At 36.1% G+C, this 25,335-nt stretch overlaps 1 protein-coding gene across 3 annotated transcripts in view; it reads right to left on the reverse strand.

Annotated features, from left to right (window-relative positions):
- LOC114652793 (neurexin-2-like) overlaps positions 1-25,335 on the reverse strand; it is a 1,491,103-nt gene that overhangs the window by 755,954 nt on the left and 709,814 nt on the right. The window lies entirely within an intron of this gene.

A 25,335-nucleotide genomic window follows, 5' to 3' on the forward strand; every position in this document is an offset into this window, starting at 1 on the left:
TTTAAGTGAATAGGGGCAACTCTAAGTATAATTTACCCACCTATCTACATACACTATCTCCAAAGTGTTATTTTTGTAATTACTACAAATGTGCCAAATGCAAAGCAAGGTAGTAGAGGCCTGCAGGCAATGGCTGCGGTAACACAACCACCATTCCCCAGCACCTCTATAAGCAATTTTTTCATTCACCATCCTTCACCACTTCGAAATATTTAATCTGACAAAGTAATTTCTTGTATTCCCATAATATTTAAAAAATACAAAATTGTCATGAACAATTTGTTATTTTAATATCATATTTTTAAGCAAGATAAGATTAAATATGTTGTGAAATGGTGAATGAATAACCATAGCGCTTCTGTGGCATTACTTCTCCTTGTAAAAATGTGAAATTTGTCCAAAACTTTATGTTGCCTTTCATGCATTTGGTTTCTTAGTCTTTCTTTTTTTCTTCTTGAGTTATAGCTCTGACTCCTTTAGTTATGAGGACTACTTTTCTCCATAATGAACATTAATCTTCTCTTCCCCAGCTGTCACAGTCTGCCATCTACTAGACCATCCAATGCTAATAATTAATATGGAAAAACAAGAGTGACATATTCCATGTGACCCACATTTCAGTTTGACTAACTACATATGGCTGCTTAAACTGGACTTCAAGACAATGGTCAAGATTTGTTGCTTCACCATAATAGAATGATCAAGAAATTTAAGGGGGTGAAATAGCCCATCACACTTTCTATTTTGCTTTGGAAAGTTCACTGTTATGTCCAAAATGGATTATGGAATCTTCCATAAGGATTCTGTAGGGAATTATAATAAGCTCTTATGTTTTATATGCCCTGTTTAAAGAAAAGTAATTACTAAAACAATTTAGATCAGCCTGGTGACTCAAAAAACAGAAAATGGTATTTTTTGATCAGGGGACTACTTACTATTTGTAAATCAACTGTATACAGCAAATTGTAAAGAGTCACTGCAGGATGGCTTTTGAAGTGTGTCCTCAGGTGCACATTTAAAAACAACAGTGGTAACATTAGTAAAGGCAAAGTGGAAGAAGAAATTAGTCTGTTTATGTGAGAAACTAAAAGGAAATCCGTAACCTAGAAGTTGAGAGTCTGAAAATAACAAGAAACCACTTGCTTAAATACCGCACTTAATGTGAAAAGATTTAAGGACTTTTACAATCCTCTTAAATGTGCGGAGATGCTTCCAACCGAAAAAAAATGAGGCAGAATGACAGCAGTGAACCGAAAGATGTGGGGAAAGAGAGCCTTTGAAAGTGCAAGATGCCATTTTGTAATGAATGGCAGCAGTTTTTCAACGTTAGTTATGATCCTATGCATGTGCTCAAGTTTCTTCAGAAGGCACTGTCATATGTTATACTGTATGTGTTTCATTAGGTTGCTGTTATTAGAAATACAAATGAAGACTGTTGTCAGTTTTCCATAGCTGATCGAATGTGTTTTCACTACTCTGCGTTTGTCGATTAATTGCCTCTTTCCTTCTTCTTTTTTTAAACTGGTTGTCAAGCTATCTATGCTTATTTTCTTTTGGATTCGATGGGCCAAGTGATCACAGACTTCTTATGCACATTACAGAATATATTGCAAAATGTTCACAATAGTAGCACAGCACATGTGGGCGAGTGTGATGATGGCCATGTTCTCCTTAAAATTGACTTGGAAATACAAGGGCATCATTCGTTTCTATGATCAACATTACAGAGCCATCTTACAGCCTTTTTATCTGCAATCTCCATGTTAATTTGACTTAGTCACCAAGACTCTCAGGGATCTGTGCTTGGACCACCACATGGGACTTTAAATTAATGACAATTGTGAGGGATGGCCGGCCATTCATCCCGGCCAATACCCCCAGGCCGGTAGATGGAGCTCTCCTTGCAATGTGGAGATGCCCCGAATTCCAGCAGGGCATCATGGACTATGGAGTTTTAATACACAGCCCTGCTGGATAACGTCGGGGCCGCCAGGAGTTGCTGCAGGGAGGCTCAAGGACTTATACGTGCCCTATAACCCGGAAGAACGTCATAATCATATGACCAGAGGGAACAACGTGTTTCCGGGTTGAAAAGAAGGACTTTTTATCTGACCCGTAAGTGATAAGAAATCACATGGACTGTAAGATGAGAAACACTTCCGGGTCAGGGAATATAAAAGGACGATGGGAAATCCCAGACGTTGAGCTGAGCTGGGTGGAAAGGTGGCAATGCGTCTGGGAGTGGAGGATTGTGTATTGGTTATTGTTATTGAGTTATTATTGGAGTATTGTGGAGTGGAGGGTGCTTTGTGCACATTTATTATTATTATTATTATTAACAATAAAACATTATTTGGACTTTTATCTGGTGTCTGACGTCTAGTCTGAGGGTTCAAGGGGTCACGGAGACCTTAATCTGTCACACAATGTAAACTTAGGAAATTTGAATATGACACTGAAATTGGATGGATCAAAACTACTGAGGAGCCATCAAAAAAACAATAATCTTCAAAAATGAGCAAATGTTGAAAAGACTGAACAAAGTAATACACTCAGGTCAACAGAATTCTAATAATATCAGATTGGTGACAATGATCTGCAGAAAAAAATCAACTAAGTGTATCTCAGAAATAAATGGTATGTTCAACTCTGGCAGACTAAGAGAATTAAACCTCTTAGGGATCCAATCCAGAATTCTCATAGGCATTGATAACGTTTCAATTAAATAGTGAATCACCAGAGGTGAAGTAAAAGAAAATGCATTTAAAAGATGAAGCAAAGAAGCACTTCTTCACTCCAAGGGTCAAACGAATCTGGAACAAACTGCTTGAAGTGGACGCCATAACAATTTTCAAAAAAATACCTGAATGAGTAATTATGACAACTCACCTATCAGTTAACCAGATGAGCTTGCCTGACTGAATTTATTTTCATTTTTTAAAAACTTCTTACATAAACAGTTGTGATACTTCTTGATGCTCTAAGTTCCCTGGATAAAGGTGTTAGTCAGATAAGAGTAATGGTAACAATAATAATTTGATAGTGATAATAATAATAGTACTCTGATTTCCTTAAGAGATGCATGTTACTATGATTGACGAGTGTAAATGTGCTCTGTGATATACTGGCCTCCTGTCCAGGTTTGGCAGTGCTGCTGGAATTTGGATCACATGATGAATAAAGATGGCCTTTCCTCTAAGAGGCTATCCAATCTACCTTTGTCCAACATACACTATTAATCATTGCATGAAGAAACCCTATCACAAATTAGAAAAAGGAAACTGACAGCCTTCATCTGTCAAGGAGGCTACGGCACAGCCAGCGACCCTGACATGGGTGGTGTGCTTACGGTTCTGACAGCATAGCTGCTGTATCTCACTTACTTACAAATTATAAGTGCTTTGAAAATATTAAACACATAAAAGACAATTTTGCACATTCCAGCACTGCACATGGTCTGTAGTGAAGAATTAATTGCTTTGCATTATATGTAATGAGACAAACATTTTCTGAGAACTGTTTAGTATAAGTGTCAGTTCTGAAGCAATTACAGCATTAATTAATTGTACATTAATATATGTTTGAGCCACAAAGCAATCAGTAAGTAATTACTATATAATTACTTTGAAAAACTCCAAAAATGTACCACTAAGGCAGCATGGCCTATTTAATTAGAAAAAAAAAGATAATTCCCAGTAATATTGCCAGATGTTGGTTTACCTACAGAGTGCTGTGTACGTTAAAAATTGTTCCCACGGAAGTGACATGTTTGGTGTGACTGCTTTCTCAGCAGCCTTGTTGTTTAATGAAAGATGGCTACCATGATCATTGAAAGTCCCACACTCCCACACCTCACAGAAAGACCAACATTGTTTTATGTATCGATTTTCTCTTTGGCCCCACTTTCTCAACTCAAAAATATATATATATATATATATATCCTGTTGTTTACAAATTTATTGAAGACTGTGCAGGAACCACTTTTTTCCACCCTTAAATGTTAACCGCCTCCATCGCCTGGGCACATGCTGCCTCTCTGATTTATCTATCTGACTGCCACATGTGCCAACCTGCTCTGTTTGGCCTACAAAGACAAGACTTGTACTTGGTGTCATGGGCTTATTTGAAAATTACTGACGGCAGACCATTATCGCCATAGGGATCTTTACGTCTAGAATGCTCTTTCCAATCTATCAAGGGTGGTGAATCACCGCTGAATTTTAAATGTGGAATTAGGACAATCTGATATTGCTTTCAGCTTGCTAAAGAGCTCCAGGGTGAGTTTTTTGAAAGAAAGAAAATATGGAATTAAAAAAAGTTAGGAAAAGATTATTGGATGGGAAATGCAAATGGTGTTAAGAAAAGGGGGAATTTAGCAGACAAATAATCCACTACTAGCCTACTTTGTTTTGGCCTTTTTATGTAATTTAATGGGGCACTATTTCAGCTCCAGAGAGGACAAGAAGCAGAAATATAAAGTGTCGTTAAATAATGTGCGGCTCAGAGTAACATTTGCACTTCTCCAAAGAGTCATCTGTGAGACTGACGGCACGTAACATTGCTACATATCATTCCAACAGCCAGCATGCCTATGCCGCTCTTCAGCATTCCTTAATTAACCATGTAGGGAATAAAAAGAGGCCCAGACAATAAAAATATTGAAAAAAATAAATACAGATAAACAGAAAGAGCTTAAAATAAGTGTGTGACTGGGAAGTATTTAATTGACCAGCGGCTAAACTACAGTACTTGTTATGCATAAACATAACATGGGACTGGCATTCGATGATGATTAATCATACTTTAGTGAAAAAAATGAAGCAGCATGGGTGATCTCATGCAGTATAGATAGGAAAATTTTCTGCAGATGACATCCAAACGATACCCATTTTATAATCTTTAATCAAAGTTGCATCTGTAGAGATTAACGACAGTTAGAATATACCATAGAACTTTGTAACTGAAACGTGACTGCCAACAGAAACCATTTTATTCAAACACTGTAATGCCTATAATTTGTAAAATGCTGTTTGGAGTCAAAAGCTCACTTCCTAACTTCTCTGTCTATATTTTGTACTCTTAACTTTCATTAATTTATTGTACCTGCTTCTCTCTATTAACTACTGTATAATCTCCTTTTTGTTTTCTTTTCCTTCATTTTGCTTTCTCCTTAGCCTCACAACACTTTTTTAGTTCTTCTTTTCCATCAACCTCTTTCCAATAGGTAAGACTGAAAGATGTCACACGTTAACGGATTAGCATTAATATAGTTAAGATATCCCACCACACTCCCTGTCACATCATAATTTGGCATTCCTTATTGTACAAATAGGCACTCCTAAAAATGAATAAGTGGGAAGAGATGTTAGACATTTGTTTAACAGGTTATAACAGATGGAATAATAGCATAGCAAAGGCCTACCATTCCAACCGGATCCCATAATGCTACAGAACTGCAAGTAGTTCATGTCATTTCTCTATCACGTCAAAGCTATTACCTTTTATGATACATGATTTTTCTGGTAGGCAATGCTTTTAACACTAGAATTACCAAAGCCTACGAGAAAACTCGTAAATCCGGCCCACCTTAAATCCGTTCACACCACTCTGTCAGTGTCTTTTGTCCTGTAAATGTGCCGATTAAGACAAGCAGCAAGCAGCCTGCTATTCCATCCCCCCGCCATCGCAGAATGTTCACAAAGTTCCCCCAGCTCTGACTGATTATCTGGGAGTGACTTAAGTGCTGGAGTTTTAGAGTGGAAATAATAGATCGTTATTTGAAACACATGCATTTCATGTGTGTTCCGTTCCTACAGTAATCTGTATAAACACATTGTTAAAACAGAAACTTTTTTATATTTTAGTAATAAATGTTACAAAATGTAGGCATAAACTATAGAATGTGTGAAGCCTGAAGTTCAAAGATCAAATAAGCACTTTTACAAAAGGTTCAAGGATGATACAATAGCTTCCGTGGCATAGCGGTAAGATTTGCTGACTTGTAATCAAGAGTCCCCAGTTCGATTCCCACTGCCTCCTATATCTGCTGTTTTCAGTAGTGAGCTGCTCTTATTGTTAATATTATACAGTACACATACATTTGGTTTGTGTCTGTAACAGCCACTGTACATTTATAGGACTTGTAAAAGTTACCGTTTTTTTTTCACTTTTATTCTCTCAGTCATGACCACGATGTATACTACCACCCCCACCCCGACTCTGGGATCTGACACTGTTACTTTTTAAGGTGGGCCGGATCTACGAGTTTTTTCGTAGGCTCTGGTAATTCTAGTGCTAAAGCATAACTTACAATCCAATGGGCTGTGTTCAGTGACAATGAGGCAGATGTTTTTCATAACTGTACTTTCTCCCTACAAAGTATGGCAACAGTTTGACACTGCTGATAATTTCCAGTACTTATTTGTTTAACTGGTGTCAAGAAAAATCATGAGACATTCTGTTTTTAAAAGTGAGGAGGAGGTTCATAAATTAGAGTAAGAAGGCCAAAAAGTCCAGAGGTAGGTAGTGAATGAAAGCAATTCTGAGGGCATAAAGCATGCTGGGTTATCACATTGAACTGTACCTCACTGTTTCAAGTCAAGAAGGTCATTTTTAAAAGATGACCAAACTAAACATGTGAGGCAGCACCTACAAAGCATAATGAATAACTGTGATTTTTACAAATAGCCAATAGGCTCTAGATATTCCAGTCGAGATGAATCAGGTAAGTCTTTGTAGCTGAACAGCACGGTCTTTCATTTTCTAGTTTCAGCTAGCTGAAACAAACAAATAAATAAAAATAACCAATAGCCATCAACTCTTTTCCCTGCTGTTAGCTGGCAGCACCTGCCTGCAGAAGGTTTTATCCAACATTTCCAACACGGGAGAGTTAATTTTCTGTTTTGAATATTTCCTATTCCCCTATGCACACATGCAGGCTTTCTACCGAATAGCAGACATTGTTAACATAAACCAATTCTCATTCCCTGCAGAAGAATAAAACCTTCCCAGCTACAGGCAAGTAATTTCAAAGTACTCAGTCACGCTGAAATAATTAAATCTTCTTTTAATATTTCTCTCAGGTGGACCAAAAAATTGATTAAAAGACAGAAGAGGCCCTACTTGAGTTCTTTACCAAAAGCGAACAACAATTCCATCCTAGTGAAGCAGCAACAAAACGCACAGTCAGCTGTAAGGCAAGAAGTCAAAAGTAAGCTGGAGTGTATGTTGCTCTCTGTACCTTACAGGCCAAGAGCATCCTGCTGCCCAATGCATGCCACATGTTCAATTGTCCAAAAAACAAAAACTATTTTATTACTTAAACAAGGGAAATGTATTTACATAACTCAATAATATAATATGCTACCGCAAATCAAAAAGGTAAAACAAATCTGTGATTGGGAACTGCTCATGCAGCAAGTTATACTGTTACATGAAACAAATGCAGCCTCTTCTAAGGAAGGATTTATACTGAAGACTCAAATGATTTATGTAAAAGTCCCAAAATGGGATCAGAATTTAGTATATCATAAGGTTTTGTTCAGATTACTATGATCACTGTATTTTACAGGCATCAGATTGTAATGACATTCCCAGTAGCATTTGGTACAAGGGCATGGGCCTGTATGGATTCACACATATTTATTTATACGATTGAGAAAAACTAATTGATCTAACTCACATCTCCTTAGGATATAGGTGGAAACTGGAATATAATAAACCAATAAAGATGGGAGTATACGCAAACATTGCACAAACAAGACCAGACTGAGATTCATACCAAGTCTTCTGGCCACTAAAACAAACCAAGAAGTAAAGCGCCTTAGCAACATACTTTAACCTAGCTAATTTCTTGAAGGATTTTATTCATCTTAAACATATCTTACAATATGTCAAGAGTCAATGTTTCTAAATGAAATTCTACAAACCACTTTCATTTTGAAAAAGATGCATTGACTGCATACCCTAATTTTGTCCTCATTATTTCATCATCAGGTCACTTCTCTCACCACTGCACTGTAGGTCATAGATGGCTCATATTTGCAATCCCACTAGATCATTCCTTTCTGAATGTGCAGCGACAATGGAGTGCACACAGTGACAGTGGGAATAGTAATTCTTTTAACTGAATTGATTGCTTTAATTCAGTGAATTTTTGTTCATTACTCACTTTTTCAAAAACCGAAAAGTACTGATTTGGTGAGGTTGTTTCCCTTCAGTGAAACAACAGGACTGAAGCAACACAATCTGCAGAAATGCTGTGGGAAATAAGTTTCACGTGTGAAAGAATGCTATAGTACCATCATTGGTGATTTGGCCAGGTCTAAAAGAATGATATCACTTTGTGTTAAATACTGGGTGTTGAATCATTCTATATAACATCACAAATTGCAGTTTTTTTAATAAAAATCTTGAAAAGCGATGAAGGTAGTTAAAGCAATTATGAATTCATTTTTGTGCTTAACTGCTGTTTAAGGAGAAGTCACTGTGCCTGCAACTGATGCGTTGGAGGGATGATTGTTGTCTGTCCCTAAGGGATGAAATGAGAACCTGTTGCATGAAACGTAGTGAATAAAATAATTGTTGGTAAAAATAAATTTAATAGAAATGATTAATGGTCCCACTTTGGCTTTGCTTTCTGTGCTACTTAAGAAGAGAGTTTATTTTTTGGCATGTGCCTTTCTAGTGAAATGAAGCACTGTAGTGTGACAGCTCCAGGGACCCAGGTTTACATTCTGGCCCATTCCTCCTATGTCTAATAACTTTATTTTCTTGCAACACAAAACGCAATGATGCACTTAAAAACGCAGTGTTAATGTCAGTCTAGGGCTTCCTGATGGTGGATCGGATTTCCTCTGGTTTCAGCTGCACCTGTTGAATGAGGAGCTGACCTGTTGACAGCATGAGTGAGGGACTGAGTACCCACTGTAATGACATGGCTTCTGTTGTTTTCTGCCTTGCTCTTCACAACCATCGCTGAATGTAAAGGAGAATGGCCTTGCATGGTGTAAGCTTGAGGTAACAATTTCCATCAAAATAAGTGACTTTGTACACATGAAATAATGTATAGTTGAAATCAAATGCCCTGAAACCATGTCTTATTTGAATTAGGAAAGCATTGATGACTTACTGACTAGGCCATACCTCCTACTACAAAAAGAAAGAAGTTTAAGGTAAAAAAAGCCAGATGACTAAGACAGCAGAATGTAAACCTTTCATTTTTAAAATGCATTAAAATTGAATCATAAAAACAATACTTTAGTGCACCTTTGAAAGCACTAATCCAAGCAACCCGAGCAAAATGAGATCTATACTCTTTTAATAAATGATGCTTTTAAATAAAGTTAGGAAAAAGGCAACTGGTAAAGAACATCTGTGTCTTTATTGTACAAGAAGCTATGATAGGCGCACAGCTGGAGAAGAGCACTCGACATTCACAGAAGGGAGCCATTAGGTGTACTAGACGATCAGAAAGCTACCTTCTGTATCAAAGACACAGGTGCCCAACACAAACACCATGCAGGCCAATTCTGTGGGAATCATATTATATGATTTGTTTTATTCATTTTGCACTAAACTTTATGCAGATGGATTTTTTCAGCTATTTTCAAGTGGCCAATTTGCGCACAGTTTGTCGTGGCACTCAACAGAGATGCTCTTTTCCTGCTACGACCAGCCAGCACTTAAAGACGGACCTTGAAAACAAGGAGTCAAGTGGACTTAGAAAGTCATATACTAGGGTATCACATTGTGTCAATAAATAAATCTCATTATAAAGCATTTCCCACAGTATGCAGTCAAGGATGGGAATTGCTTTACCCTGTCACAGGGTTAAATGACAAATACTAATTATCTAAAAAGGTGGAATAATACATGTATAAGTCAGAAAAAAAGTACCACAAGTCTTCTGTCCTTGGGTATTCCCCTTTTTCCCCTGCAATCAAAGGGAGAACCTGTGAATTCTGCATACAAGATATGACATATAAGGTCCAAGCATGTGCCACCCAAAATATCTGAGAAAAAAACGTATTTACCAATTGATTTTCCAAATTTCCCAGTTCCATTACAAGTCCACTGGGAGCCAGGTCCTCTACTGGTAACAGTGGGTGTAAGGTGAGAAGTCAAAGAATCCTGTTCAAGCTAAGCTGAAACTGGAACAATTCATTCTGTGAATTCTACTAACAGAGGTATATTTAAGATGCGTTAGGAAACTAGAACAATTCGTGAAAACTCACACAAAAAGGAGAGAATGTGCAAATTCTACAGAGACCATGATTAGGGTGGAATTTGTATCCAAGACAGTAAAGATGTGAGACAACAGCTCTAACCCGACGCTAATAACACAAACATTCAACTTCATTACTGGACATGACACTGAGACACTTAAGAATAATTTCTTTACTGTATGTTATTCAATACAGTACATAAATTCTGGAAAGCAAAATTGTTCTTTTTTTTTTACAACTTCAGTAAATAGTAATTTCCCACAAAACGGTGTGTGGACTTTATTTTCTAGGCGTACAAGTTGTAGGATACATCAGCAGGCCACAATATATTTTGTCATACAAACATAAATTACATAAGGTTGTTTTTTATGATTTGTTTGCAACCCCATGTGATTGTTCGGAAATATTTTAGCTCCGACTAATACAGCATACTGTATGGCTAACCTAGCCTTAAGGGCTTTTCCAGTTTTATGAGGCAAACATTTACCTCAAGCATACATACTTTAGCTGATTCCTTTTTTCCATGTTGTCCAAAAACCAACAAACATGGTCCAACTGTTGCATATATTTTTAGAAGAAAGTAAAGTGACTTGCCCATAGTCATAAAAAGTCAGATGTGAAGACAGAACTGATATCATTGAGGTGTGAAGTTTACTTCCTTAGATCCTTAGCCACCATACATACCACACCATCTATTGTTGCTAGCATGACTCTCAATGTTGCTCAAAATCCAGCAATTAGTCTTGTATAAGTATTGCACTTGGAGTTTGGCCAGTGAACAGATTTTGTATTTATTCTTTTTCAGACATTGATGGTGTCTGTTTGCTCTGATCTCTTTAGTGTGATGTTTGTTATACTATAAATGCTAGGATCACCGGATCACAAGATTTATTTTAAAGCTGGAGTCAGTGCTGGCTATTAATTTCCTTGCTTTCTTTTTAATTGTATGTGGATTATAAGGCTTTTATAATGTTTAAATAAACTTCATAGAGCAGAAGATGATGATGACTTTCATGAAGCCCAATAAACATCACTATTGCACTTGGCTCACATGACACAAATTGTTTCATATTGGATGATCTATTCTTTTTGCTGTGCAGCTTAACTATATACCTTGTTAGTAGGTTACATACTCCCTCACTTGCCTCCATAATTACATTAAGCTTCACTCTGCTTGTTAGGAACTCCAGTGTATCCCTTTGGGTCCATAATTAACCATTCTGTGACCTCAATCCAATGCATCCACCTCACCTCTGTTATATAGTTTGCAGGATCATGTCCATCCAGCTTCTATTCTCACTCTATTAAATCAGTCATTAAAGGTCTCTCAGATGTGACATTCAAGCACAAAAGAGTATATATGGACAACCACTCTCTGGCAACTTAGGGAAAGCGGCCAATATGTCATTATGCCCCTGGACTTTAAGTGGAAACACAATTACTCATTGAAATACTGTGTTTCATGATAGGTGAACAGAGAGATGTTCGCTGGATAAACTGAATGACATGATCAGACATATGCAGACATTGGACAACACAATGTGCATGGATTAACAAGATTAGCAGCTTAGGGAAGGACAAACAAAACTCTTATGCTAATATTCCTTCAAGTCACATAAGGAGAGCTTGTGTTTTTGCTTTCCCCCCAACTATCCAGTTTCTAAGCATTTTAACACACATGGGGGACAGCATTGGGTAGAAGGCAGGAATCATCCCTGGATGAGTTGTCAGCTTTTGTTGTAGGATACAATTAGGCAAACAACCCCATTTAGAAACATAAACACGTACACGTGCTTGAAATGTGAGACAAAAACCCACATAGACATGAGGAAAACATTGAAAGTTCTCATATTCAATGACTAGGCATGGAATTCAAACCCAGGACTTGAGAGCTGTGAGAGGATAGCACTAAACACCACATCATAATGTCAGTCGATTAAGCTTTTGTTTGGGTAATAAAAAAAATAAAAACATACAAAACTACACTTCCCAAAAAAAGACATTCTTGTGTCAAACACACCAATTATTGGAATGGAAAGCTCATAAATAGACTGATTTTAGGAAGAGACTTCCTTTGTCAAGGGTCATAAATACTTAGATATTCTGTCATGAAGATGAGTGCTCTGTTTAAATGATAACAGAAATGATGACAAATGATAAAGGATAATTGTAAATGTTACACAAGTGAAATGTGCTAAACTGTGTTTTGACCTCAATTCAACTCTACATGCTCCACTGCAGGACTCTACCAATTTCAGAGTTGGCCAATAAATACCAGCTTGTTGAAATAAACATACAATCAGGCTGGAAAAACACTAAGAGGTAGGAAAATATCATTGATTAAACTTCTGTGATCAACGAGCGAATGGATTAAAGATTGCTTGTTTCTTGATAAACAGGCTTCCATAATTAGTCGCCACCTCTAAAACGCCCAGGGTTCATTCCTTTCACAGGAGGTGTTGATTGAAGAGGGAGCCGAGGCTTCTAAATAACACTTTAAAAAGAAAAAAAAAATTCAATAAGAAACCCCTTCATTAATGAGGACAAAACTAAATGGTGTGTGGAATTCAAAAGTCACAGATTTCTTAAAATCAAATTTCACACTTAAAGGCTTCAAACTTTTTTTTTGTTAATGCAGCTGTCTGTGCAAGTTAATCACTTTAAAAGTTAAAGCTCTGTAAAGAGTAGAAAAGAGAAAAAAACAGCCTGCTTTACAGTATATACAAAATCGGCCATTTTAAAGAGAGGAGGCTTTGAATGGAATAACGGTCTGAAAGTCGGAAGCGATTGTGTGCATTACACTTAAATTACATGGCATGGTGTGTCTGAAGTGTGTTATCACGTGAAACTTCCATTTATCAACACAACTGAGAACAGCATTGCATTTGGGCTAAACTCCTAACTTAACCAAGGCATTTCATTTAGTGAAGTACTCACATGGGGACAACTTACTAATGTGTTATTTCTTCTGGCTCCAAATTGCTGTTTAACCAGTCATCGGATTATTAATCTCTTAACAGGGTGAAGATTGGAGTAAGAACCAGACTGAGATGAAACTCCATTCCATTCCTACACAAGTCAAACTCACTCATTCACCCAATGCCAATATATTTAACTTCTCTTAAGGAAGTGGAGGACTTGGAATAAAGACGTTCAAGGAAAAAATGCACACCAACACAGGGGAAACATACCAACTCTACACGGATAGTGACAGGACTGGGGATCAAATTTTGAGGCATCAGCTTTAACTACTTCAACTCCACAATATTCTTAAATCAAACCGATATTTAAGAATAAATTTTTCCTTTTCAACAGTAAAACAGTAATGTGTTTATAAGTATCTAAAATATCCATCCATCCATCCATTATCCAACCTGCTATATCCTAACTACAGGGTCACGGGGGTCTGCTGGAGCCAATCCCAGCTAACACAGGGCGTAAGGCAGGAAACAAACCCTGGGCAGTGTGCCATCCCACCGCAGGGCACACACACACACCCACACACTAGGGACAATTTCGAATCGCCAATGCACCTAACCTGCATGTCTATGGACTGTGGAAGGAAACCGGAGTACCGGGAGGAAACCCATGTAGACATGGGGAGAACATGCAAACTCCACGCAGGGAGGACACGGGAAGTGAACCCAGGTCTCCTTAATGTGAGGCAGCAGTGCTACCACTGCGCCACCGTGCCGCCCTATCTAAAATATTACTGTGATATTTCTTTGTTTAAGAAATTTATATTTGAAAAAACTTTTTGTTTTTAATTTAGATACTTAAATGGAGTTCTTACATTAGTAAACAGAAGATTCAACATACAATACAGTTGTATTAGCCATATTGGGGAAAAAAATCCTCTTTTCATTTGTTGTTCACAATAAGTGTGGGCAGCAGCCAGAACTGGACGTGTGTTAGTCACAGAGTGGAAATAAGCATTCAAGTTCACATTTAACAGAGAACACTTCCCCCTCTGATGCTGTTCATCAACGTGCACTTTATACTTCCTGCTTTAATTAATATTGTTTTGTATTGATGTAATTATTATCAATGTTACTTAAGAAGATACTAATTTTGAAATAAAGAAAATAGTTAACAATCAAAAAATCCATGTCAGCAGCTGATCTTTTGGCTTTTTTTTTTTTTCATTTTTATGAAAAATAAGTCATCAGAAGCGTTAACTGCTCTGCCCACCTTTTGTGATTAAACACCCACATATTTCTGTCAATATGAATATCTGTTACAGAAACAATACTGATCCTCTTTCAATTCATAGGGAGCTTTAAGCATGGCAAATTTAAGCTATGGTTTATTACAAATATGGATGAACAATTGACTAGCAAGTATGAGTTTCACTGTACTCTGTATATGTGACAATAATGAGCCTCTAAATACATAGACCTGTAATAAAACGTATCTGTCATTCATGTTAACAGACTGTGGATACCTTCGTTAGCACCATGCTCACAACTGCTTTCAATAAATTGCTGTTTTGTATTTCTGCTTGCTATACAGTTATTAAATAGGAGATAATGGTAGCTATCTAGAATTCTAGTGTAGACGAGGTCCAGCTGATCTTTCAGTTATGACAGCCTTCCAGTTTTGTCATATTGCTAACTGGACACCAGTTTGAAAAACTGTACACCACCTAATATTTATAAATGCCTACAGAATGAAATATACCTTTGGAAATTAAATAATTTAAGATCATACAGGCACACACACGCACAGCCCCCCCCCACCAACACACACACACACACACACACACACACACAAAACATAGTATTTATTATATTATATAATATATATTAAATATTATCATTTATTATTTTATGCAATTTATTTTTTTTAAATCACTAGATCAACTGAAGATCTTAAACCTTGTTCTTCTGTTATACTTCTTACTACTTTTTTTTCTGAGAAAAAAAAATTGAGAAATGTTCTAGAAATAAAAATAAAAAATTGTAAAATGTACAGTATAGTGTAGATGAGGTCCAGCGTTATTTGTTATTTCATATTAATATATAATTGTGTAAGTGATATCAAACATCTCTCAAGACAGTTAATCGAGTAGAATTCTTTTTTATTTAATAATGAAGCAAGTACCTGAGGACATGCACTCATTTTTGAAGTCAGAAACTAACTGATATGTCATTTAGTTGAAGTAGAAACCTTGAAAACATTTAAAAATACGTCAATGAGATCTTGGTACAAATAAGATATTATGGTTAACCAAACAACCTGGACGCACTGGATAATCTCCTCTCATGTGGCAAATGTATTATGTTGTTATATTACTATACAACTAAACAGTCAAAGAAATATATATAGTAGCACCTCCTATAAAATAATCCTTAGGGCATGTATTTCCTGCTAGTCACCTGACAAAGCGAAAAAAAATGCATTTGCGCACTTCCAATTATATTATTAAATTTATGGACTGCAAATAAAACACACTATCTAAGTACCTGATGAATAAAAATATTGTAAATTTAAGAAGTTCTAATTTATGTTAAAAGGATGGCTACTAGCATGTGTTTGAAGTGATAATATGTTTTCCATTTACACTCTATTGTAATGTTGTAATGTACTGTTTGTTTTGGCTCCCAACACATCCACCTCAGTAAAAAGAACTTTATGTGGTACACATAAACATGAAGCTTTCAAGCGCAAACACACAGACATTGTAAGTGTTCTATATGGATTAGTTACACTGTCCATAGTAACAGTTTCTGTTCTTGTTTCAAGGCCATACAAAAATCCCCTGTGATGTCAAATGAACTCTGCTCTGAACCGGACTATTCTGTTCCATCTCTGCTAATTCACAGTTGTTTTGGAAAACAGACAATTCCTTCCGTACTTTACTCTGGATTTTGTTTTTCCACCCATTTTCCTTAAATTAAATGGGGTTTTTCTCCATCTGTTCAATTTTACACAAGATTGGGACAATCATAAAATGCAAAATTAATATGGTAGAGATGGTTGTAATTTTCATGAATTTATTATTATTCTTGTTTATTAGTATTTTAAATTTTTTTCACCACTATTCTGAGTCATAGTCATGGACATTTTGTTTTTCTTGCTACATCATATTGTCATATTATTAAGTATGTGACATCATTAAGTCTTTACTTAATTATGTCATCATTCACTTGCTATAAAGCATGGTGGTGTCTGGAAGCTCATGCCTGAATTTTAAGAATGAAGAACATCTAAATCTTGTGAAGATCATTCTTATTTATATGCCTAAATCCTTTCAAGGGTAAAAACACCTATCATTTTGCATTTGGCAAGTTCAGCAGAACAGAAATTGTTTAATGTAAATTTTTGCTTTGCTCCTTCCCTACTCTGGTGAAAGCTTTAGATTCATCAAAAATTTAGACTTCTGGTTTTCAATGAATCTCGATGTTTTAGGGCCCCCTGATACCGAAAACTTTAATATCTTGATGATGGGTGTGTGTGTGTGTGTCTGTGTATGTGTCACGGTTTCTTGAGACGGTCTAGAGCTAAAATGGCTGGATAGAAAAATAGCAAATTCGAAACTTAAACCCGCTATGAAATAATGATATGCTGATTAGTTTTTGAGCCAAATCAGGCAACAGAAAGAGGCACACCAGAGGAACCCTCAAATACTGTAATTCTGCAATAAATTATGAATTATTCTCATCAATTGCTATCGTAATGACCTATTTTATGTTCAGAAACATGAGCATCAGAGTGGTAAATAATTACTGAAATTTTATGAAACAGTTTGGGTAACTTGGTTCCTAGGGCGCAAAGCCTACTGACATTCACATATGAATATTTTAATGTTAAGAAACTAGTGAAACTTTTAGCTATCAACAGCTTTATGCTTATTACTTTATTTTTTATTTTGGACATATATACATTCATATATATATACATGTACAGCATGCCAGTATAACTGAGCAAAATCCGAAAAGGCGAAATAGATTACATAGTTTGGGACTATGCCATATTTGTCATTTTCAATAGTGCAGTGTTTCAACAAATTTGTTTTTTTCTGCAATTTGCAGATGTCACACAAATGTCACCTTATCAATTGAAACCAGTATCTTCTTTTCCCTCAGTGCCATACTGTTGCCATGATACTGATCCCTGGAGGGACAAGTTCATTTTAACAACTGGGTGTCAGTCCTGTAGAGGTTTGTAAGAATTTAGTCTATCTAGGCAAATATAAGGCTCAGATTAGGGAACAAATGACAGCATGATCCCATGGCAAGGACATGACTCTCCAAGTGGAAAAAAACCTGAAGGGGTTATACCTTTGTCTTTCACTATTCTTTATATTGTATTATATTGTAATTCAGTCGATACACAATTTTTATAATACTTGTTCTGATTTTTTGTTAGGTAAATATTTTATTGACAAAAGACAGAAATGACTTGTACAGACAATGAAAAAAACAATTGTGTCTATATACTGTTGAGTCATGATTACTTCTAAAGGCAAATTTAAAATGATAAACTGGGTACATCTTTATACTCCATGGGACTACATACACCAGCAGTACCTGATTAATTTACTTTACTTACAATGTCATCTGTTAGCTTTATTTTAGAAGTAGAAGGCACCCTATAAGATGAAGACATAATGTATTGTCAAATAATTGTCAATTTGCCTGTCATTGTTGATATTGCTTTTTGGCATACATTATTTGGAATCTGAGATAAGGTTTACATTTTTTTGTCCTGCTTAAATGTGAATTACCTTTGTTAACATTCAGCCAGCTTACATGTTTATTATTTATGAATAGACCAGTTTTAGAAATAAAATAAAAGTGAGCAATACATTTTGCAGTGTTCTTCCAGTAAATCTGATCCCAATTCTGCTAAAGATCCACACAGCTCTGCTGAGTTCATCATGTTCTCTCATCTGCAACACAATATTCTTATGTCTCTAACAGTCAGCCTAGCAGAAAATGACAAGATGAAGCTCTGGGTGACTTTCCCGTGGTATCTTGATTTTGAGAGTCATTTTTCTTCTTGCTGTATCAAGCTAGACAGCACACATTGATGATCAAAGCTAGAAGGGATCTGAGGAGGCTCACAAGGGAAATCAATGATATATTAAATGCCATTGATGCTGGGCATTGACAACCTGCAATAAGGTTGGTAGATAGCATATTGCTGTAATTGGCATCAATGGCAATTTGCATCAGGGAAAAAGGCATTACATATAAAAATCTAGAGAGGTAAGGTGACAAATGAGCACTGTATGATGGTCTGTGTGAGTCAAGAGAAGGTCCTTTACAGCGGCTTGAACTGGGATGATGTAATAAATGAAAAAAAACCTAAATGAATATCTATAGCAAGCAGAATTCACATGAAAAAGAGCTGCTTCAAAAAATTGCCATAATTGTACTAAGTAAGCCTCATATCACAGTGGCACTACTGAAAACTTCAACATAGTTAAAAAAGTACATTCAGGTATTCTTAATGTGACTTGCTAATAAGTGCATGTAGAAAACAAAAAACTATGCACATTGATATGAAGTATAAAAAAGAGAATGAAAACAGAGGTGGCAAGTGGATCCAGAAGGCAGAAGATCAATTATTTTTATCTTCACAGCAGATAGTGGGCTTTATTCCTTAACTCAAGACAGCTCCAGTGTCTCTCTACTTTTCTAACTGATTGCTTCTCTAAGTAAAATGCAGGAACTTAAATGATGTTATTTGCTATTTTTTTTTTGAAAGAATGGAAAGCCTACAGTAGGTTACAAATAATCATAGCACAGGCCTCTCTATCAATTGATTATAGGTACAGTATACCAACAGACACAAAGAAAGTTGTACATTCAAGAAATTAATTTAATTGACTAAATACCAGAATATAGAAAACAGCACATTCAACATACAGTATTTTAGACATAAAAAGGCAGATGTTGGTTAAAGCTCTCAAATCATATGGCCCAAATTACTCTATATTCTAAAAAATTTATGTAGAATAGCTAACACTTGTGTTCAGTTATTTTTAGTTTTTCATTTTCCCTTTTTCTTGTACATGTTTGGTCTTATGAAAACTAATTTATAAATATAAAACACTAAGGGTTATCTGTCTGCAATGCAAAAACTCGCACACTTCTGGGCTTTGAGCCTTGATCTTGGTCTCAATTGACAGCTAATGCCATGATACGCATAACACTGCCCATGAATTAGATGTATGGGTCACTTGGGCCACGAAAAAGGGCTTTGGGTCCATCTCATAGCAGACAGCACGGGGGACGCATGCCAAGGCTAACATGACAGACACATCAGTATGCGTCACTGACAGGTAAAGCTCAGCATTGAGTGCCATTGTGACAGACAGCCACATTGCACAGGTTAACTAAAAGTCACACATAACCATAGAGTTGAGGGGCGGCCTTCCAATGGCACGTTAGTGGGCGTCGGGTCCATTGATCACATGGCATGTCAGTCAGGAAAACGGCCCGGTGACATAAAGTAGGTGACATCAGATGTTAGTAAGGGACATTGAAGCAACCTCGGCAAAGTGACCTGGGGTACTGTGCAGTGGCGTAGCTAGGGGCGGGCGGAGGGGGCGGTTCACCCCGGGCGCCACATTTTTGGGGGCGGCATTATTGGCCAAAAGGCTCAGAACACTTCACATGTAAGCAGCAGAGCTCGGAAAAATATCACTCATGAATGAAAAAAAGTCAAATTCTCTGATTTTCATCCACAAATTCTTCAAAAATCATTTTCAGATGGTCCTTCTGTGACGGCATCAGACACGGCAGTTGAAATGTATGAGGCAATAACAAAAATAAACAGAAACATTACACCAATAATACTTTCTAGGAAGATAAACAACTAATTCACAATGTATAATTTCGTTTCGTTATCAATCCGAATGCGTTCTTGCTCATCCCCACCTATCACTTGTACACCACACCGATTCTGGTTTTCGCAGCATAATTATATTAAACTAATAATCAGAACACGGCTTATCAGTGTGTCTGTACTATATTCTTGTCTAGTTGATGCTTATAAATAATTATATGAAAAAAAATATTGCTGTTTCTCTATATATAAATAAATCTATGCAAAATGTATCTTAATTTTTCTCAAAACATCATTTTAATTTTCTATTTAAATAAGTTAACATATTCAGATACGTTGGAGGGCAGTAAATTGAAGTCCCGTCCCACCCCGAGTGGCGCGAACTCGAGCTACACCACTGGTACTGTGTTTCGTGAGAGGTGAATGCACCACCTTTCTTCGAATATCCTAGATCTGATTATTATTAGTACAGAAATATTGTTGCAAAGTAACACACCTTAATGCCTGCCTTTCCTGTGGCAATTCTTTGCTGTAACTTGCTACAAGGGCTAGTGATGGCTTAAATCTAGAGGCCTATTTGATGCCTCAAATCAAATTATCAAATAAGTGAAAGATACCATCTGTGTAGATCTGCAAATTGTTATTGAGCATATCAAAGTACATGGCACCAATTGGTAGATGCTATTTATTAAACTTTGCATAAAATTGTTCTTTGCAAATTATTGTTAAATGCATTTTGGCCTGCATAACTCAAAGCCTAGATAATGGAATTCCTAGCAGACAGAGGTAGATGAAAACTCATCATCCACACAGGGTATAAAAACTTGAGTCTTTTAAGGTTGTTGCTGTAGACCAGGACCACCCAAATTGTGACCCACAGCCCAAAACTGCCAAACCGGCCATTTGTTTTGACCTGCATGGTAGCTTTCAAAAGAAATGCATCATGTTCATTTTTTTCATGCCATAAATATAAGCCATTTTCTTTGCAATACTCTTAAATCTATTTAGGATCTGCTTTTTTACTTATTAGTAAAGCAGTTTGTCTAACATTTAGCAAATTTTAGAAGTATATGTTATCTTTATGAATCATTATAACCAAATCTAGTGCTGCACCTAACCTCAATCCCACTTTTTAACACTTTGAGTTAAGACAGAAAATCGACAAAGTACAGGACTGAACATGACTAATCATTTTTATCCCACCCCCTTTAGAAAGGTTTCATTCCACTTCAGGACTTAAACAACTTCAGCCTAACTTAAGGCACTAAAATTAGACTGTGCCACAAAGCACTGGGTCAGATTCTATGATTCCTGCCAGAATACTTGCATCGAAAGCATCAGTCAAATGCTGCATAAGTTCAATAAAATTTTGGCAGGGACAGTGTCATACAGTATGTTTGGAATTCTTAATAACTAAAACCCACACAAATTCTGTTTCTTTGACTTTTAGGTCAATTGCTACTTTTTTTGTTAATTGTAAATCTCACCCCAGTTTGTTCTTTGATAGCAGTGTGTGGGTGGGTGATGCTTTGGACCTTAAAAGTCTGGACGTATGATTAATTTGTCCTAAAGAATTTAAATATATGTTTCATAATGTAATATTAATAGTTTTAAAATAGCCAGTTTAAAAGCACTGTCAACATTGGCAACAATTTTTTTTAGATATCTCCATCACCACTAATATAAATACAGCTTTCAAAGTGACCAGAGCATGTTCTGCTCTTTCTACACTGACTGCTATATAGACACACACACTTCTTAAAACATTGAAATGCAGCTCAAAAATAATGATTCACATTTATTCAGCTATTGAGAATACAGTAACTTAAATAAAGACTCAATTCATTGTGGTCCCACATCATATCTTTAACCACATTCCACTCTCACATACTTAGTTTCTCAGGATTTCTATTGACACATAAGATTTCTGTTAATTAACTTCTTTACAGTTTGATAAAACTTTAATAATCTGTTTTGACATGATCTTGAACTTGTGATTAGACTAAAAGAATCGTTATAATAGCAACCACCTCTATTTGGCCTTTATCCCTTTAAGCTGATTGACATTTTGGCCCACTAGCCCAAAACACTTTGGACACTCCTGCTCCAGGCTATAGGCTGGGCTCACTTTTATTGTAACGTCAGATATACTAAAGTAACCACCACATCATTAAAGGTTCAAGTAACATCACAGTGACTGAGCAGGACAGATGTAACAAAAGGGTTTAGTGATAACAACCTAACCCTGAACATTAACAAGACAAGATAATTCATTGTGCCACAGACAGTCACATATTAAACAACACTACGAAAAGAGCAGTAATGGAAACTGTTAGCTCTGTCAGATTCTTAAAGGTTACATATATTAAACAAACTGAGTTAGATTCATAATGAGATAATAGTGAGAAAGGCACAACCTACCTTCATATTCTGATTTCCCAGAGTAACTATAAGAGCAAAAGTATATTACCGATTTTTTAAAGATACAAAAATCTTTCTTATTAGTTATGGTAACACAACCACACTAAATATTAAAGACACCAAGTGTCAAGATACGGAAACCTCTGAATTTTTTTTTCCTGGGTATAATAATAATAATACTTTACATGTTTGTCATGACAGATAACCTCTGGGTAATCTTATTTTTACTATCGGTAGCCTTATTCTAAAGAAGCAGTTTCTATAGTCTTGATTTTTAACGTAACAACTTTCTTTTTTTTCCATGGACGCTGCCATTTTGCTGTTCAGTAACTATCACACAAACAAGCGGCTGAAAGGGAGTCGTGCTGGATTGCGACATCAATGCAACGCTTTATAAACCAGTCTCAAAGTCCAAATCGGTGGTTATTAAAATAAAATGTTTATGATAATTTCTATAGTTTGTTTCTTTAGTTTATGTTCCTTTATTTTCTTCCTGACTACAAGCTTGCACACTGCCATGTTTTCATGAAAGTGCTATCTCCTTTTCCTATTTTAGCCAGTATAACTTCAATTCCTGTTCTGGTCTTTTTAAGCCTCAGTCTGTTAGCCTTGCCATTGGCAGAACACCAGGAGGCTATGATATCCACAGAAACATTCACAGAATTTGACTTTCTATTAACAGTGTAGATCTATTCCAAAAGATGCTATGATAAAGCATTTCATGTCGATGATTGGACAGATGGTAGTGTATAATCAAACGCAAAATGAGGAACCTCACTAATATTTCTTAACCCTATGTGGTACGTTTTTTGAACAGCTGTGGAACTCTGATTGTCTGACTGTTATCCATGAGGTCTGTCAAATATCATACTTGTTACATTCCATATTGCACATATTAGAATATGACCATATGGTGCATATTCTGTGTTGATTGGTATGTTTAACTGTTTGAATTATTTATCTTAATGATGTCACAGCGAGAACAAAGAGGTTCAGCTTTCTTGTAATCGATGACAAATTAAAAATGAACTACAATGGTATTTGAACAAAGATACATATTGTGTAATAATATACAAATGTCATTAATGAATTATGGTCTGAATGAATATGTCACTATGATTAATAGACTTAATCTAAAGAAGACAAAACGGTACCACTCAATTAGCAGTGGAAGCTATTTGCTTTCTTGTATGGTTAACATTGAGTAAATATAAATGACAGCATTTATGCTGTGGTTCATACAGACCTCCTTGTATGCTTTTGCAAACTACGTATTTCGAGATATACTGTAACAGACATGGATGGGTTTCAAATATTAATAAAGAAAAAATAATGTCAATATGTAAGAGAAATTAGGGACCACACATGTATCCATCAATGGATACATGTAAAATAATTAATTATAATCATATATTTTACCCTATAGTATAGGTGGTCCAGTTCTAATTATGCAATTTTCGTTATGCTATAACTTAAGTTTATTACATAGAGAATTCACAGCACCTGCCCTGCACATAGAGATTTCAGTTAAAATTCTTTTTGTTGCCGATAGATGGCAGCACCTGCCCTGCATTCCAAAATGGCGGGGAGACGGTTGTCAGTCGAACAGTTGCATAAGTAGATCTGGACCACCCTGTATAGATTACTGTTATGGCACACATCAATCCTTAATGAAATCGTTTGAACCAGCATACAACAGGACACATTATTACATTCTACTGGCATGACGAATTGTGTTTACTCTGTATAAATACTGTATATATAAAGTATGTTCACTTTTTATATTTTTGAGATATAGTATGGAATGAAAATAAGCCAATAAGCAATTGATCACAATTGAAAGTCACACAGAAGATACAATATGGAGGAAAAAAGGAGGAGGCAAAGCCAATTACTTACTTTAATCTGAAGCTTCAACTGGTCACTCCGATTGGCCAACTGCACCTATATTGCTACAAATAAGTCATGTGCTATACATGTATTGGCTGTTATTTGCTTTAGTATCAGCAGTGGATTCAAGGTTGATTAACTTATTTCAGTGAAAGAATATATGTGGTTGTGGGGATGTTGAATGGTGGGAAGGGTCAAATAAGAATCAGGGATTAAGGGCTGGGAGAGGAAACCTCATCCACCAGCCATCATGTTCTTGGTACTAGTGAATATAAAAATGGATAGCGGTAGGTCAGAGCCATGAAGAGGCCCTGCTCAGCCTCACCCACTTATAGACTCATATCTCTATGGCCCTGTTTATAGAATAAAATATATTCACCACTCTATTGTGATAAATATTCTTCAGTTATACAATGTTTTTCAAACTTTTTCATAAAGCATTTGTGGATTACTTGCAGAACTGTGTGATGCTTTGAAAAAATAATGATTAGTTTCTTATATTTACTCCTATCTGAAATTAGTTTCCATCAATTTATTTATATGAAATCAAAATTAAAACATAAAATGTTTGTTTAAAAGACCTACAGGTTTACTACATACTGAATATTTATAGAATTTTGATTTTTAATTTACTCTTTTGCATTTAAAAAGATAGAGAAAGGTACATCGAATGTATTTAAATAAAAGGTCAAAAAAAAAAATAGATAACATTTTGCTCTAGGCTGAAGCATCTAATGTGAAAGGTTGAAACATTTGAATTTTAGTATAGTGTTAATGTAATCTGAAACAAGCAAGCCAGCATATATAGCTTGGGTCATACTGACTGTAACAGCCTCACCTTTAGCTGAAGAGCAAAGGTCTGCAGTCTATTGCATAAAATTGTGCCTTCCACTGTGAAAAAACATCATTGTATGATCTTTGGCAGTTTCAATGTATTATTCATGGCCACTAGCAGTAAAATGCTGAATGCACACGCATTCAAATAAACAAAGAACTTTTT

This window comes from Erpetoichthys calabaricus, chromosome 1 (genome assembly GCF_900747795.2).
Source record: "Erpetoichthys calabaricus chromosome 1, fErpCal1.3, whole genome shotgun sequence".
NCBI lineage: Eukaryota > Metazoa > Chordata > Cladistia > Polypteriformes > Polypteridae > Erpetoichthys > Erpetoichthys calabaricus.